This window comes from Podarcis erhardii (assembly GCF_964252035.2).
Source record: "Podarcis erhardii genome assembly, chromosome: W".
NCBI classification, from domain to species: domain Eukaryota; kingdom Metazoa; phylum Chordata; class Lepidosauria; order Squamata; family Lacertidae; genus Podarcis; species Podarcis erhardii.
Window position 1 is genome coordinate 26307917 of NC_138506.1, and position 14199 is coordinate 26322115.

The following is a 14199-nucleotide window of genomic DNA, read 5'->3' on the forward strand; positions in this document are numbered from 1 at the left end:
GGCTTTTGCTCCCACTGCAATGTTGTAATCTAAATAAGCACATCTTCCTACAAGTGAATAGTGGCCACCTATCTGGGGGGAAATAAAGTGGTATGCTGAGAGACATGGTTACGGTGGAGAGCAAATCTGTGTTCCACAATCCGAACATCCCGAGAGAAACCAGATGGCAGCTTTTTTTTACTGTGTCCACAGAATTCAATGAAAGCCTGTGGGATGTAAACACAGGAGCAGTCAATGACAACATTCCTAGAGTGTACATATTAGAACATGGGGAGGGATGTCTGTCCAGCAAGCAGGTAAACTTCCTGGGGACGGACTTCCTCCGCATGTGACCAGAGGTGGGTGTGGCCTCACCTGTGCAGGTAAATGATAAAAGCACAGGGCAGGCAGCCATCTCTCTCTCTTGCCTCTTGCCTCTCTCATCTTCATCTTTCGAAGTAGCAGGATGCCCTCTTGGCTCTCAGCCAAGAGAGGAGGAAAGGACTATCTTCCTATAAGATAGATTCTAACTGTATTTTACCTTTTTAAGCCTGTCTGCCTTCTGGGATCACATTGTGAACAGAACGTGAGTAAACTCTTTTATACTTTTATAAAGACTGTGTGGTGTCTTGTATTTTAAGAGGGATCAAAAGGGGGAAATTACCAGAGTAATTATTATAGAGGTTCTAGCGAACCTGTGCAGATGTTACCGTTGCGAACTTAAAAGGGGGGATGTTATAAACTCTGCTGATATTTTGGGAACTTGTTAGCACAAGTTGGACTAGGATATAATCTCACAATATATCCTCTCCCGCATCCCTGAACATTCCCACAAAGCCAACCAATGGTTTTGCAGTTGCTTTCCATGGACATTTTGCAACCAAGCACAGAATTCCTTGAACCTCGGAAACGCTTCTGATTTCTGCTTGAGCATGAACACATGAATGTACCTGGAAAAAGCATCAATCAATACCATGAAGTACTTTGCTCCACCTAGAGAGGTTGCAAGTGGACCAACAAGGTCTGCGTGGACAGTCTGGTAGGCTTTAGATGCCCACCTGCCAGAAACCTTGCCCTATGGAACTGTGTGTCATCATGATGGCCTTGGCCGGTTGTGAGTTGTGAAGGCCGCTTCCTGCAAGGCCCTTTCCACCTGGCCTGGGGGGCAGGGCCCAGACACCAGCTCTACTAAAGAGGCTCCTGGTGAGACCAGAGGGACATCGCTCGGCCTGACAAGAAACCCAAACTATTGGATTCTTTTGCCCCATCCTTTTGTGCCTGCTAAACAGCCGTGTCATGCTTATGATAATATTTTATTCTCTTGGGAATTCTGCTGTTTTAAATGTGCATTTTATATTTGACTTTACTTAGCAATGTTGGGGGTTTTTTTTGGGGGGGGGGAATGCTTAAGTTTTTTGTTTTGTTTTTGTTAACTTTGTGTTAAATATGTATTCTGTAGTTGACTTCCTTTGTAATGTTTTATTTTGAAATCTTTAATATTTCAGTTTTTGGTTAACTATGTTGCTTTAACTGTATACTCTATATTTGACATTCTTCAGATTGTTTTATTTATGTTGTAATATGCTGTAAACTGCTTTTAATTTTTTCTTGAAAATATAAAGCGCTATAGAAATGAAATAAATAAATAAATAATAATAATAATAATAATAATAACAACAACAATAATGTTCATTGAAATGTTGTGTCCAAAGACTGCAGCCGATGGAGAGATCACCCCTCCCTCAATTTTCTATCAGATTATTTAGATTTGGTAAATAATTCTTCTTGCTATTCTTATTGTATTGATTATTATAATTGATTTATGTAGTTCTGACGGTTTAGCTGCCTTGAGCATGAAAATAGAAAGGCAGGATACAAACCTAATCTAATAAAGAGCCCTCCTCCTCCTCCTCCTCCTCCTCCTCCTCCTCCTCCTCCTCCTGAGCCTGGGGCAGGACCATAGCCTGAGAGAGAGAGGGTTGCACAGTTCCCCGATTATTTTGGAGGAATTCCACACCCCACATTTAAAGCTCTTACACCACTTGAAAGAGTCCAGGCTTTCCCTCAAGAATCCTGGGAACTGTAGTCTGCCAAGGGTGCTGAGAGATGTTAGACTGTAGCAAACCGAGGTTCCCAGGATGTGTTGGGTGAATCTGTGACTCTTAGTGCAATGCTTCTTGAAATGTGTGGTTGTGACCATTGTCCTCATAACAGCACTGGGGTTCGGATTGCAGTGTGTGTGTGTGTGTGTGTGTGTGTGTGTGTGTGTTGCAGAATGGTTTAATTAGCTCATTCTCCTCCTAGCACATTGTCTTCATTCAACTCTGGCTGTTGAATGAATGCTTTCTTATAATCATTCTTATGTTTAAGTGGGCTTTGGCCTCCTTCCAGACAGCAGCTTGAAAGGGAAGCAGAGGAAAACTCAAATGATGACAGAAGGCAGGGGCATCCAACAAGCCAGAGTTTTGGTTTGGATGTGACACTTTTAGACTTCCCCAAGCCATCCCGAAGCCCCCATTTCACTCTGGTCCATCTGAGTATCTCCTTTCCACCTATGCCTCCCCTCCCCCCCAAATATTCACAATTAAGAAATCAGAAAACAACCCCCACCTCTCTTTCGACAGAACTAGATGGAATGATCAGGCATAGCAACTCCTGCAGGCAGAGAGGATAAAACCAAAATGTTTCCAAGGGACACATTTATCAAACAAGATATCTGCCCATAGCTCAGTCAGTAGAGTGTGAGACTCTTCATCTCAGGGTCGTGGGTTGGAGCCCCACGTTGGGCATTGCAGGGGGTGGACTAGATGACTCTTGTGGTCCCTTCCAACTCTACAATTCCATGATATCCTGTGAGGAGTAGTCTGCAGTGAAGGCCCAAGACAGGAGTTGATCATCATGTGAGCTGCGCACAGGTGGGCTGAAGCGAGCTGCTGACCAGTCCTGTGGAGCCTCCTTTTAGCGAGACAAATATGCAAGCTAGGCAGATACATTTTGGGCTGTGACCTTTACACACCTTTGGTCCCGAGATTGTGGGGTGGTACAAAGTTATTTTGGCACCTGTTTCCACCGCGTCATTTTCCCCTTGCACAGTGTATGACGAAGGAGACAAAAGGTCTCAGGGACAAAGGTTACAGACAGGACACCGCAGACTGCTGAGACCGCAAAAGGTCAGGCAGAGGGAACAATGTTCCAGACAGCCATGACTTTGTCTGTGAGGGGGAGTATGCTACGCACCCCAGGGTCACGCGTGCAGGCAGACTGTGGCTGCCTGCTGGTGGGGAGTGTGCTCCCTCCAGACCCCACTGCCCACTCCGCGATTATCCCTACAGTAGTCAACTGAGTTTTACTCAGAAGAGATGCGTCAAAATCAACACAGCCACGTAATTTGTGCCCATCAATTTAAATAGGTCTGCTGTGGAAAGGACTGATGTTGACTACAACCCTGATGTTTTCTGATTATTTTATCGAGCGTTTCCCTCAATACCAAAAAATGGAGGCAGAGACAATTTACTGAATTTCAAAACCACCGAAGCTTTATTGAATGAACGAATCAATTTATTACAGTCACAAACCAGAATATGGACTTCTACAGAGATAGAGAAAATGTAGAAGAAGAAGAAGAAGAAGAAGAAGAAGAGTTTGGATTTGATATCCCGCTTTATCACTACCCTAAGGAGTCTCAAAGCGGCTAACATTCCCCTTTCCCTCCCCCCCCCAAACACTCTGTGGGGTGAGTGGGGCTGAGAGACTTCAGAGAAGTGTGACTGGCCCAAGGTCACCCAGCAGCTGCAGGTGGAGGAGCGGAGACGCGAACCCGGTTCCCCAGATTACGAGACTACCGCTCTTAACCACTACACCACACTGGCTCTCATATATATGTAGGTTAAAATCAAAATCTATAAGCTAGAACACAGAAAAGAATACAGATGTGAAACTATTAAAATGTGTAGTTTAAGACCTTAACCGCTAATTTAAAATATGCATGTCAATGCTTTATTATAATTAAGGCAGGTAAAATAATTATTACTCTTAATAGTATTCATTGCTATGAGGCTTCTTGAAGCAATTCAGAATACAATCAACATCAGCAGAACACTTTCCTTTACAAGGACAGTTTAAAAGCAATAAAAAAGTAATATTGCATAGGAAAGAATTCTAAAACAACAGCAATGATCACAATTAGCAACAACACACAATGAAACAGCAAGCAAAACTTGCCACTCCATCATCGCTGAGCCTTGAAACTTGTGTCTTCTCCCCATAATCGAAACTGACATCAAGTCTTATGTCATCTGGAAGAGAATGAAGGAGAAGAGAGATGAATTTCTGCCACATTTACTGATTCACCAAATTGACCTGGCCCCCCTTCCACCCTATTTACAAGGAGGCTTTATGGATCCTGTCTTTGGTGGCAACGACTCCTTCCAAGCCTGCAGTTTGGCCATCTTTGTGCTGTGGCAGGATTTCACAGCCACATGACCCAGGAGGTCTGCATCAAGCAAGGATGCTGCAGCTACTGAGTGGGCTCTCCTTAGTCTGGAAAGTGCGACTGAGGGAATCGGCTGGCTCAGGGGGCGTGACCAGCCCTATTGATCGCTGGCGCGGCCGGGGATCTCCCTCTTTTGCCGGACTTGGTTTTGCGCCTACCTGGGGGGGGGGGCGGGTTGCGAGTTGATGTGCATCAGCAGGACTCCCCCTACTGGTGGTTAACCCTTCCCGGACTTCAAGCGGACGGGCTGAAGCCGGATAGTCGGTTAGGACCAATGCCTAAGCCAATACCACTCATCACCTGTAACCAATAAAGTTGTGGCCATATTTAGCCCATTAACCTTAAATAATTGTGTCATGTGTCTTTATTTCCACTTGGGGGGGGGCGGGAACTCGCCACGCAACAGGGCTCTTTTTGTTTTTTTTATGCACCCACAGACCCCAAACGGCTCTCCACAGGAACACAGTGGTGCATCTCATGTATGGGGGGGGGGATTCCAACACTCCCCCCACCCCCACCCCCAGCAAAGCAAAGATAAGGGAAGCATTTCCAGCATTTAAAAGAGCCCTCAGCATAATGCTTTTAGGACAGCAGCCCTGCCTGGAGAGGGAAGGGGGCTGCTAGGAAGGTCATCAAAGCATCAAGGCATAGATGAGCCAAAGAATGCAATGAATACTCTCTTAGAGCCAGAGTGACTGACAGGAAGACTGACAGAACGCCTGTCTGTTGCAGTTGATGGCTGAAGAGTTGAGAAAGGGAGAAGGGGTAGAGAGAGGGGGGTGTATAGTGGCTAGAATTCTGGACTAGGAGGACCTGGGAGATCCGAGTGCAAATCCCCACTCAGTCATGAAGTGCACTGTTTGATGTTGGGTCCAGTCACTCTCATCCTAGCCTGCCTAACAGGTTTGTTGTGAGGGGGAAAACGGGGGGAAAGGCAAGCCATCAATGCCACCTTGAACTGCTTGGATGAAAAGTGGGCTACGAATGTAATAAAAAGCATCCCCAAATAATGATCATGGAAGGTACCCTGGGGATCATCTAGTCCAACCCCCTGCAATGCAGGAATATGCAGCTGTACCTTATGGGAATCGAACCTGCAACCTTGGTGCTATCTGCAGCTCCCTCTAACCAGCTGAGCTGCAATGAGATTTGAGGGAGAATGGGAAGGCGGGTGGGAAGAGAAGTTAAGCTGTTCAGGAAGGGGTTAAATTCCATGGGGATGCTGGCCGTGTGGGGGACCCCAAGCCCTCGCCCCAGGAGATTACAAAAACGAAGCAGAAGAAATCCTACTTACAGATTCACAATGCTGGCCATCTCTTCAGGTGAAATCCCCTCCGGTTTAAACTCAACTGCTTTAAAATGCTCACACAACACTAACTCTGAACCTTGCCTCTAACCCTCTTGCTACTCCTCTCTGTCTAAAATATACAGGAAAATATGTGCACAAAATATACAGATGAAAATGAAATGATAAAGTGAAAGCATTTGCTGAAATACAGTAGAGAACTCACGCCTCCCGAGTTGAGGGAGGCCTTGCTTTGCATGCAGGAGATCCCAGGTTCAGCCCAGGATCTCCACCAGACAGGGCTGGGACTGCCCCCTGTTTGAAAACCCTGCAGCGCTGCTGCCAGTCAGTGTAGGCAGTGCTAGGCTAGATTGACTCTGTCAAGTGCCACTTCCTATGAATGCTCCTCTTATGCGATTTCTCGAAACACAAGCAAGCTACCTTATCAACGAGTTGTGAGAGTTCATTCATGACTTTTAACAAACAGCAGAAACCATTTTATTATTTCTATGTGAGTACAGAAATCCTGAATATGAAAGGAAGGAAACTTCCTGCCTCTGCAATAAAGGCAGCTGCACTGCTAGGTGAGCTGTCCCGATGCCAACTGAAACAGACCCTCCAAAGATTCAAAGGTGAAAAGGGAATTTTGAGCATCTGAGCACAACTGGGCCGTCTTCTGCGTTAACGTGAAGTGCAGGAAGTGATTGCCTTGAGCAGGGGTAGGCAACCGAAGGCCAGCCAAGGCCCGTGCCCCAGTATTGATTGCTGATTCTACTGAGTCCATCAGTATATTGTTGTGAAGTGACCTGGCATTTTTAATGAAGTGCAATATAGGCTTGTCTTACATCTTTAACAACAACAACAACACAGTAAATTGCACAGAAGAATTCCATGTTGCCTGTGGGAGCGGCTGGGTAGACCTCTTTGCAGCTGCATGATCCATGCATTTGATCTATAAGCAACTGGTCAATCTTCATAATTGGCTCTGGCTTCGTGTAGGAGATTGAACGCATTCTTCTATTTCTCAGCCCTGTATTCCACCCCCACCCCCCTCCTCCTATACTCGGACGGTGCCGACTACTCATCTCTACAGAGTGAAATGTTTATGAGTCCTGCAGATCTAGTCTCAGACGTCAAACCTCTACCCCAAAGACGGGGGAGCCTGTGACCTTCTAGAGCATACATTTCCTGGGACTGCTATATGCTGAAGTGAACAAATGTTTTGTCTGAAACCCTTGAGAGCTTCTGTGGGCTGCCCTAGAGAACACTGGGCTAGAGGGATCATGGGGATGACTTGTTCCACAACAGCAGATGGCATGCAGAAATTTAAACTGTAGCAAAGGGAGGTAAACTGTCTAGCTAGCTAGCTAGCTAGCTATGTCTTGCTGAAAGTGCATGCACTCCTCTTAGCCAAAGCCCCAATAACTGCAAGCGTGGAGCCACACAAACACGCCTGATCTCGACACTGTCTTGGGGGAAACTCCCGATGCTGGAAAATTCATGTGCTCAAATTCTGCACATTGAGACAGGAGCCAAAGAAAGCACACGCAGAGTAGGGGGGCTCATAAAAAAGGTTTCTTTGGGAGGGGGTGGGTTGAGGTTTGCTCCGATGTGAAGGCTAAAGAGCAGGCTTTCACAGAGAAAGGAGCAGAGTAAGGCGGAACCTACTGGGACCCGTGCTTTCCAGGCACGCTGATGGGAGGGATGAGTCCAGCATTGCATTGTTTTGGTCGTATTTCCAGTGACAACTGTTTATGACAGAGGTTTACAGAAAACTGATCTAAAACCTCTGCTTGTAAGAGGCTATGGGCATTTGAAGAAGCCCATCATAATCTTTACATGAAATGTATCTTTAGAACACCGATGGCGTCATGTCCCCATTTGTTGCCTTAGTTTCTCCATCAATGCACCTCCCACAATTTGCCATCATATTGGCATCAGGTGTTTTCCAGGCCAGTGAATGTCAGCAACCCCTTCTTCTAAAGCTGCTTCCCCAGTTTCATCCCAAATAGAAAGAAATGCCATTTGGTAGCCCATTGAGAAGCTTTGGGAAGTAATGAAATACATTTCTGAAAGTTATTTATGGATGCACAAGGTCACCACATCTTTGCTTGAGGTGAATGGAAAGGAACATTTCCCCAGGCGGCACACCACTGCCCCGAATCTCGTCCGCTGCTTGGTCATTTCAACAGATTGTGTGTCTTAGTAAGATTTTGTACATTTCAGAAAGCTTTCCCTTGCCTACAAATGAAGTGCATGATTTTTCAAAAACTTATTAATGCCCCGTGCTTTTACTTCTGGTGTGGTAAAAAATTGCAGAATCTGGCTATCATTTAAAACAGTGTAAGATGCTGGTTTACGTTTCCCCTCCCATTTGGTGACTAGGTAGGGATATGCAGTTTTGTGTTTTGTCTTTTGAAGAGTTCCTAAGGAGTCCTGCTGCTTCCGAGTTTTATTTTGGGGGTTGTTGTTGTTGTTGTTTACAAAAAGGTAATCCAGTTGTAACCTTTTTCTAGGTACAATTCTGTACATTCTGGTACTACCTGTTCACTCATGGTCCCTCCAAATCCCTTTGTTTCTTTTAGCAATGTGTCCTTGTGTATCTGCATAAGCTTTTCAAAGCCTGCTACCTTTGCTTACAGAATTTCTCCTGAGGGGCACTTTGAACATGTCCCGTAATACATGTGGATAAAAGGAATTGCCTTTGTTAATTTCAAAAGCCATTTTATTTCTTCCATGATTTTCCTCTGTTGTTAATTTATTTTGTAAACGCAAGTGGGGTTTAGTCACCAGAGAGGTGGGTTCTGTGGTTTTGCTCAATAGGTCGTGGTCATTTCAAGAGCCATAGGGCCTGAGATGCTTCCAGCTCTAATTTACGTGTAAGATTAGGAGTCCAAGAATGTGGAATCAGTACTGCAGAAGGTCAGGTCTGACATACTTCCCCCCTAAATAGTGGGTGGAGTCCTTTTGGAAAGGACTCAAAGGTCTCTAAGTGTCACGTTTTGCTGTACTGAAGGACTGTCCATATCTAATCTATTAGAACATTGAACCCTCCTCCCCACTCCAGGAATTTTGCTATCCAAAGTGGGTTTGAATTTGGATAATAAAAGTTTCCAGTCGAGTAGATTTATATATTTTAGTGAAGGTAAGCAACTTAAAATGACCACAGACCCAGTAAAACTCATTACAAAGAGAAGAGAAACAACATTTAAAAGCAGATACAAATAATGAGGCATTATTCTTTTCTCAAGAAGCCAGCAAAATTTCATTTTTCCTGTTTTATTTTAAGCATGCTTTTTATTCAAGTTTTTAACAAACAACAAGGTGGTAAGCTGCTGAATATAGGCAGACCATCATTTCTCAAGGGCCATTCCAAATGTGTACAATTGATGGCTCCAAAATCAGCTGCACCCTGTGAGTCCAGAGGGCAACTGGTGCCATTGTCCCTGTTAGCATTTTGTAAGAAAGGGCACCAAGATTTCATCAAGCTGTCTGCCTTGATGAGACTTGCAGTGAGGATCCCTTTGATAAGCCATCGGCAATGCATAAAGGAGGGCAGGTGGCTTGGTGAGCAGGGAACTTCTTTCAAAGATTTGGACCAGCGATGTGCCTTTGCTTCGGGCAAAGGGTGATGGTGGATGGATCATAGCTACCTAACTCAGCACTGTCTGTACTGATTGGCAGTGGCTCTACAAGGTTCCAGGCAGGTGATGTTTTCAGTTTCACCTGGAGAGGCTGGAGACTGTTCTGGGACCTGCATCACCAGCGAGCTCTGGTCCTCCCTTAAGGAGTTAGGCGGCTCAATGGTCTGACTCTGTGGAAGACACCATGCTATTCCCCTTTAAATTAGCCATGCATACAGAAAACATGAGAACTGGAATTTTGCTCTTGAATGGATTTTTGGATCGCCTGCATGCCAAGCACATGCTTCTCCCACTGGGCCAGCACCCTTCCTCAGTGACTGAGCTCATTGCACACAGCCATCCAGCAAGCAAAAAAATGTTCTTGTGAGAAGGGCAGAGTGGGGAGCAAGAGATTCAGGGGCCGGTTTTAGACCCACAGTGCTCGGGTTTATTCTGTTGCCTGCTTGACATTGTGCCTCCTTTCCTCCTACCTTTTATTCCTATGAAAGTTTCACAGTGTCGCTGCTTGGGATTCTGGATAATCTATGGTGTCTTTCTTTTCAGTTTTTTAAATTAATTTTCCAATTTTTTTTAAAAAAAAAATTTATTCAAAGTTATAAGAAAACATATTTTCCAAAAACATATCCTTATTCCCTCCCCATTTTTCCTCCCCCCTCCCCCCACAAAACCCATCCCCCCACCCCACCCCCCGACTTCCCTCAGTTCCAGTCTTTGGTTTCTCCAGTAATGCTATTTTCTGCATGTTACAGAGTTGTATAGATCCTCCAACTGTTTAGCTAATTGTTATCAGTAAAAAAAAAAAAAATATGTGGATGTCTATTCAAAACCTGCCAAGGAGTCCAGCTCGCTTTGTTGCGTCTTCAGAGACTTTGTGAAGGGTTCCCATTCATCCTGAAAGTCACAGTTATCCTTGTCCCGTAGCTTATATGTCAGTTTTGCCACTTCTGCATAATCCATCAATTTTTCTTGCCATGATTCTTTAGTTGGGGTTTCTTCAGTCTTCCATCCTTGCGCAACCAGAACTCTCGCGGCCGTTGTCGCATACATGAAGATGTTTTTCAAATTTTTTGGCAGGTCTTTCCCTACGATCCCCAACAAAAATGCCTCGGGTTTTTTAACAAATGTTAGATGGAACATTTTCTTCAGTTCATTGTATATCATTTCCCATTTTTTTTTAATTACCTTACACTCCCACCACATATGATAAAATGTTCCCTCCTTTTCCTTACACTTCCAACATATGTTTCAACTAGTTTTGTACATTTTCCCTAACTGCACTGGTGTTGTGTACCATCTGTACCTCATCTTCATGTAATTCTCCTTCAATAGGGAACAGTCTGTAAAATTTAAGTCAGTTTTCCATAATTTAACCCAATCCTCCATCATGATGTTGTGACCTACATCTTTTGCCCATTTAATCATAACTGATTTTACCTCTTCATCTTTCGTCTCCCATTCTAATAGTATGCTATATGCGGCCTTCATTAGTTTCACTTTCCCTTCAATCACTTCCGTTTGAAACCTAGATCTAGTAGTTTCACAATGTCGCTGCTTGGGATTCTGGATAATCTATGGTGTTTTTCTTTTCAGTTTTTTAAATTAATTTTCCAAAAAAAAATTAGACAAACAAACAAACAAACAAACAAACATCCTAATTGTAATTAAACCAATCTTGATAACATTGTTAAGTGACTTCCTCAAATCCCCCTGGTTGAATTTCATTGTATTTCATTTTAACAGTTTTCCAAAATCAATCTTCTCAAAAAAAATAAATTAACTTGATCACTTCACATCTTTCATTCTTTCTAATCTAGCTTGAAACATCTTAATTCCTATCCTTACATATTTAAATTCTAAGCCTATCTCATATTTGCAAGCTTTTCCAATTAGGTTATCTTGACATATTTAGCTAAATAATCTTTGAATTTTGTCCATTCTTCCTGGTACTCCTCCTCCTTCTGGTCGCGGACTCTTCCCGTCAGGTCGGCTAGCCCCGGGATTCTGGAGAATCTATGTGACTAGATGCTTGTAATGTATGCCAGGCAATCTGGCACAAGTGGGTAGGGTTGCCATCCACCGGGATTTGGCCGTTGGAAACAAGTGTCCATGCGGGAAACGCTTGAATGTCCAGGAAAATCCAAAGGTATAGCAATTCTACACGTGGGGAGTAGGGACGCAAGCGCAAATCAGAATAAAGCAAAGGCTGGGAAAGTTCAAACAGAACCCCCCCACACACACACTAGTCCTCAAGATTTGTGTTTAAGACACAGGATCATAGAATTGTGGAGTTGGAAGGGACACCGAGGACCATCTAGTTCCCTTATTCCCAATCAGGGGTCCGTGGCCCCATTCCTTGCCTCCCTCCAACTAATTTTCTCTCATTTTGGCATGGCAATAGCATACATTTTATGGGCGGTCTTGTTGTTTTTAGTATACCTAAAATCCTTTGCTTATTACCCCACATTTTGTTCAAAAAATTGCTTTGCAGAGGTAACTACCATAGAGTTATCAATTTTTTCAAAAGTAGGGGGTCTGCGGCTTGGCTTTTGAAAAATAAGGGGTCCTCAGTAATCAGCCAGTTAGGAACCACTGATCTAGTTCCATCCCGTACAATGCAGGAATAATGCAGTTGGCCTATACAGGGATCAAACTTATGACCTTGGCATTATCAGCACCCCGCTCTGAACATCTGCGTCACCTTCAGAGTTGTTGTTGTTGTGGGAGCTGTAGTTCACCAAAGTAAATATTGAAAGGATCCTCTTTTCACATCAAGGACAGACCCCAAGCTCTTCTTGTGTTTTAAGACGCTGGGATGTGGGGAGCCGGAAATTCCACTGGGCGGGCAGAAGCCCCTTTTGTGACTCAATAGAGCTCTGTCTTTAACCCCAATTTTAGTTTGGAAAACTCCTCCCTTTTCCTTTAACACACTCCCCTCCCCCCACTTTCCTTCATTCCACTCTTTTCCATATCAAAAGCAATTTCTAATGTCCACTGCCAGGACCAGCTGAGGATGTTTTTGCTTGCGGCAGAAACACCCTGAGCCCTGCCTCTGCTTCTCCTTTAGGAAAGGAGGCTGGAGAGGAGCAGGTTGTGTTGGCAAAACCCTCACAAGGGCCTGACCGTGGTCACAATAGTGGCATGGCTGCAAGCATGGTGCTCTATGGACCTTGATCTGCCCCCCCCCCCCGCCCGAGCCAATGGCCTCGCAACGCCTCATGCGCAGGTTGGCCCTGCCAATTCCTAGGGTGCCCAGTTGGATTATTTCAGTGGGGAAGGGGGAAGTTCCCAATCCCGTTCCACTGCTCTCCGCCTGCTCCCCCCCCCTCAAAGTGACCCATCTAGCCTCCACTCCATCCCACTTCAAATGAAAATAAATAATAAAAGAGCTCCCATCCAGACTCTGCAGTCTCCATAGCTGCTCTCAGAGCTCCAGTCTCCTTTGGTCATTTTGGGGACTCCCTTGAGAAGAGCAAGTGGACATCTAGGAGTTGCTGTTGGTGGTGGCGGCGGCGGGAGCAGGGCTCAGCTCCTCCTGCTCTTAAGTGTGTTCTGCTCAGTTCTGCAGCCTTATCCCTTGGCACCAGGTGCACATATGCTCTCATAGCCCCCTCAAGCCAAGCCCAGTTCTTTTTCTTCCTCTGCTCTCCCTCCTACCACTGAGCCCTGGAGACAAAGCTTAATGGGGAGAGGGGAGGGCAGACCTCCCCTCAAGAGTCTATGCAAGAATTCGCAGCCAGCTGCTGCTGGGCTGAAACTTGCAAGCTGCAAGCAGTATGAGGAAGGAGAGCAATTGAGAAACACCTTGGGGAAGCAAGGTAGCCCTCTTTCTGCACCTGCAAGCCTTGTTGTGAAGAGCCAAGTCAGATTCCATGGTATCTGCACGACCTGATGCCCCACAGCCTCTCCCTCATGTGTGCTGCGAGGGCCCAAGGCGGCTACATTTGGAAAGTCTGGCTGAGCTTCAGAGCAGTGGAGAAACCAGCAAAGGCAAGTGTAGCTCCCCTCCAAACACCAGAACAATCTCTGCACAACGGATCTTTCATTTTGAAACAACCGTTTCCCAATAAATTAAGAGTGTGTGTGCACCAAGTACAGGAACCCAGGACAGAAAAGCAGAAAGACAAAGTTGCAGAACTTGGGGTCGGGTGGGGAGCCCAACCCAACCCAGCTGTACCCACTGCCTCAGCTCCCCTCCTGCTGCCCAGCCTGTGCCCCCTCCTCCTCCCTGGTCCCTTTAGGCAGTGCTTAGTGTTTCATGAAGAATGAACACCCTAGAACTCTACTTGAATGGGGACAGATAGCTGAACTATAGAGAGCAGGCTAAGGCGTACGTGGGCCACAGTGGCTGCCCTGCCCCTTCTTGATGAGCATCAAGGCTGGGGGGACAGAGAAAGAGGTCCTGCAATCCCAGGACAGGCCAGGAATCCTTATGCCTGGTACCCACCAAGAGTAGCACATGCTCAGCTGCAGCAGAAGGGGAGAGCGTGGACTACTGCGCAGGGACTGAGAGCAGCAGTGGTGGTAGTAGGATGGGCAGGGGAATGACTGTCCTCCAACAGGGTCCCTCCCCAAGCACCCTGAACCTGCTGCCAATGCCCTGGAACCATGTGGAAAGCCAAGTGTGCAACCGTGTCAGGAGTCAAGAGGAAAAGGTGGAAAGGGCGAAGCACAGGGAAGGGAGCTGGCACATGGCAAGATGGCACAAGGGGAAGGGCAGGCCTCTTCCCTCCCCACTTCGTCTCCAGTCACGCTTGGCACCTTTCGTAGTCATCCGCCCCCAGCAGGAAGCCCAGGAGGAA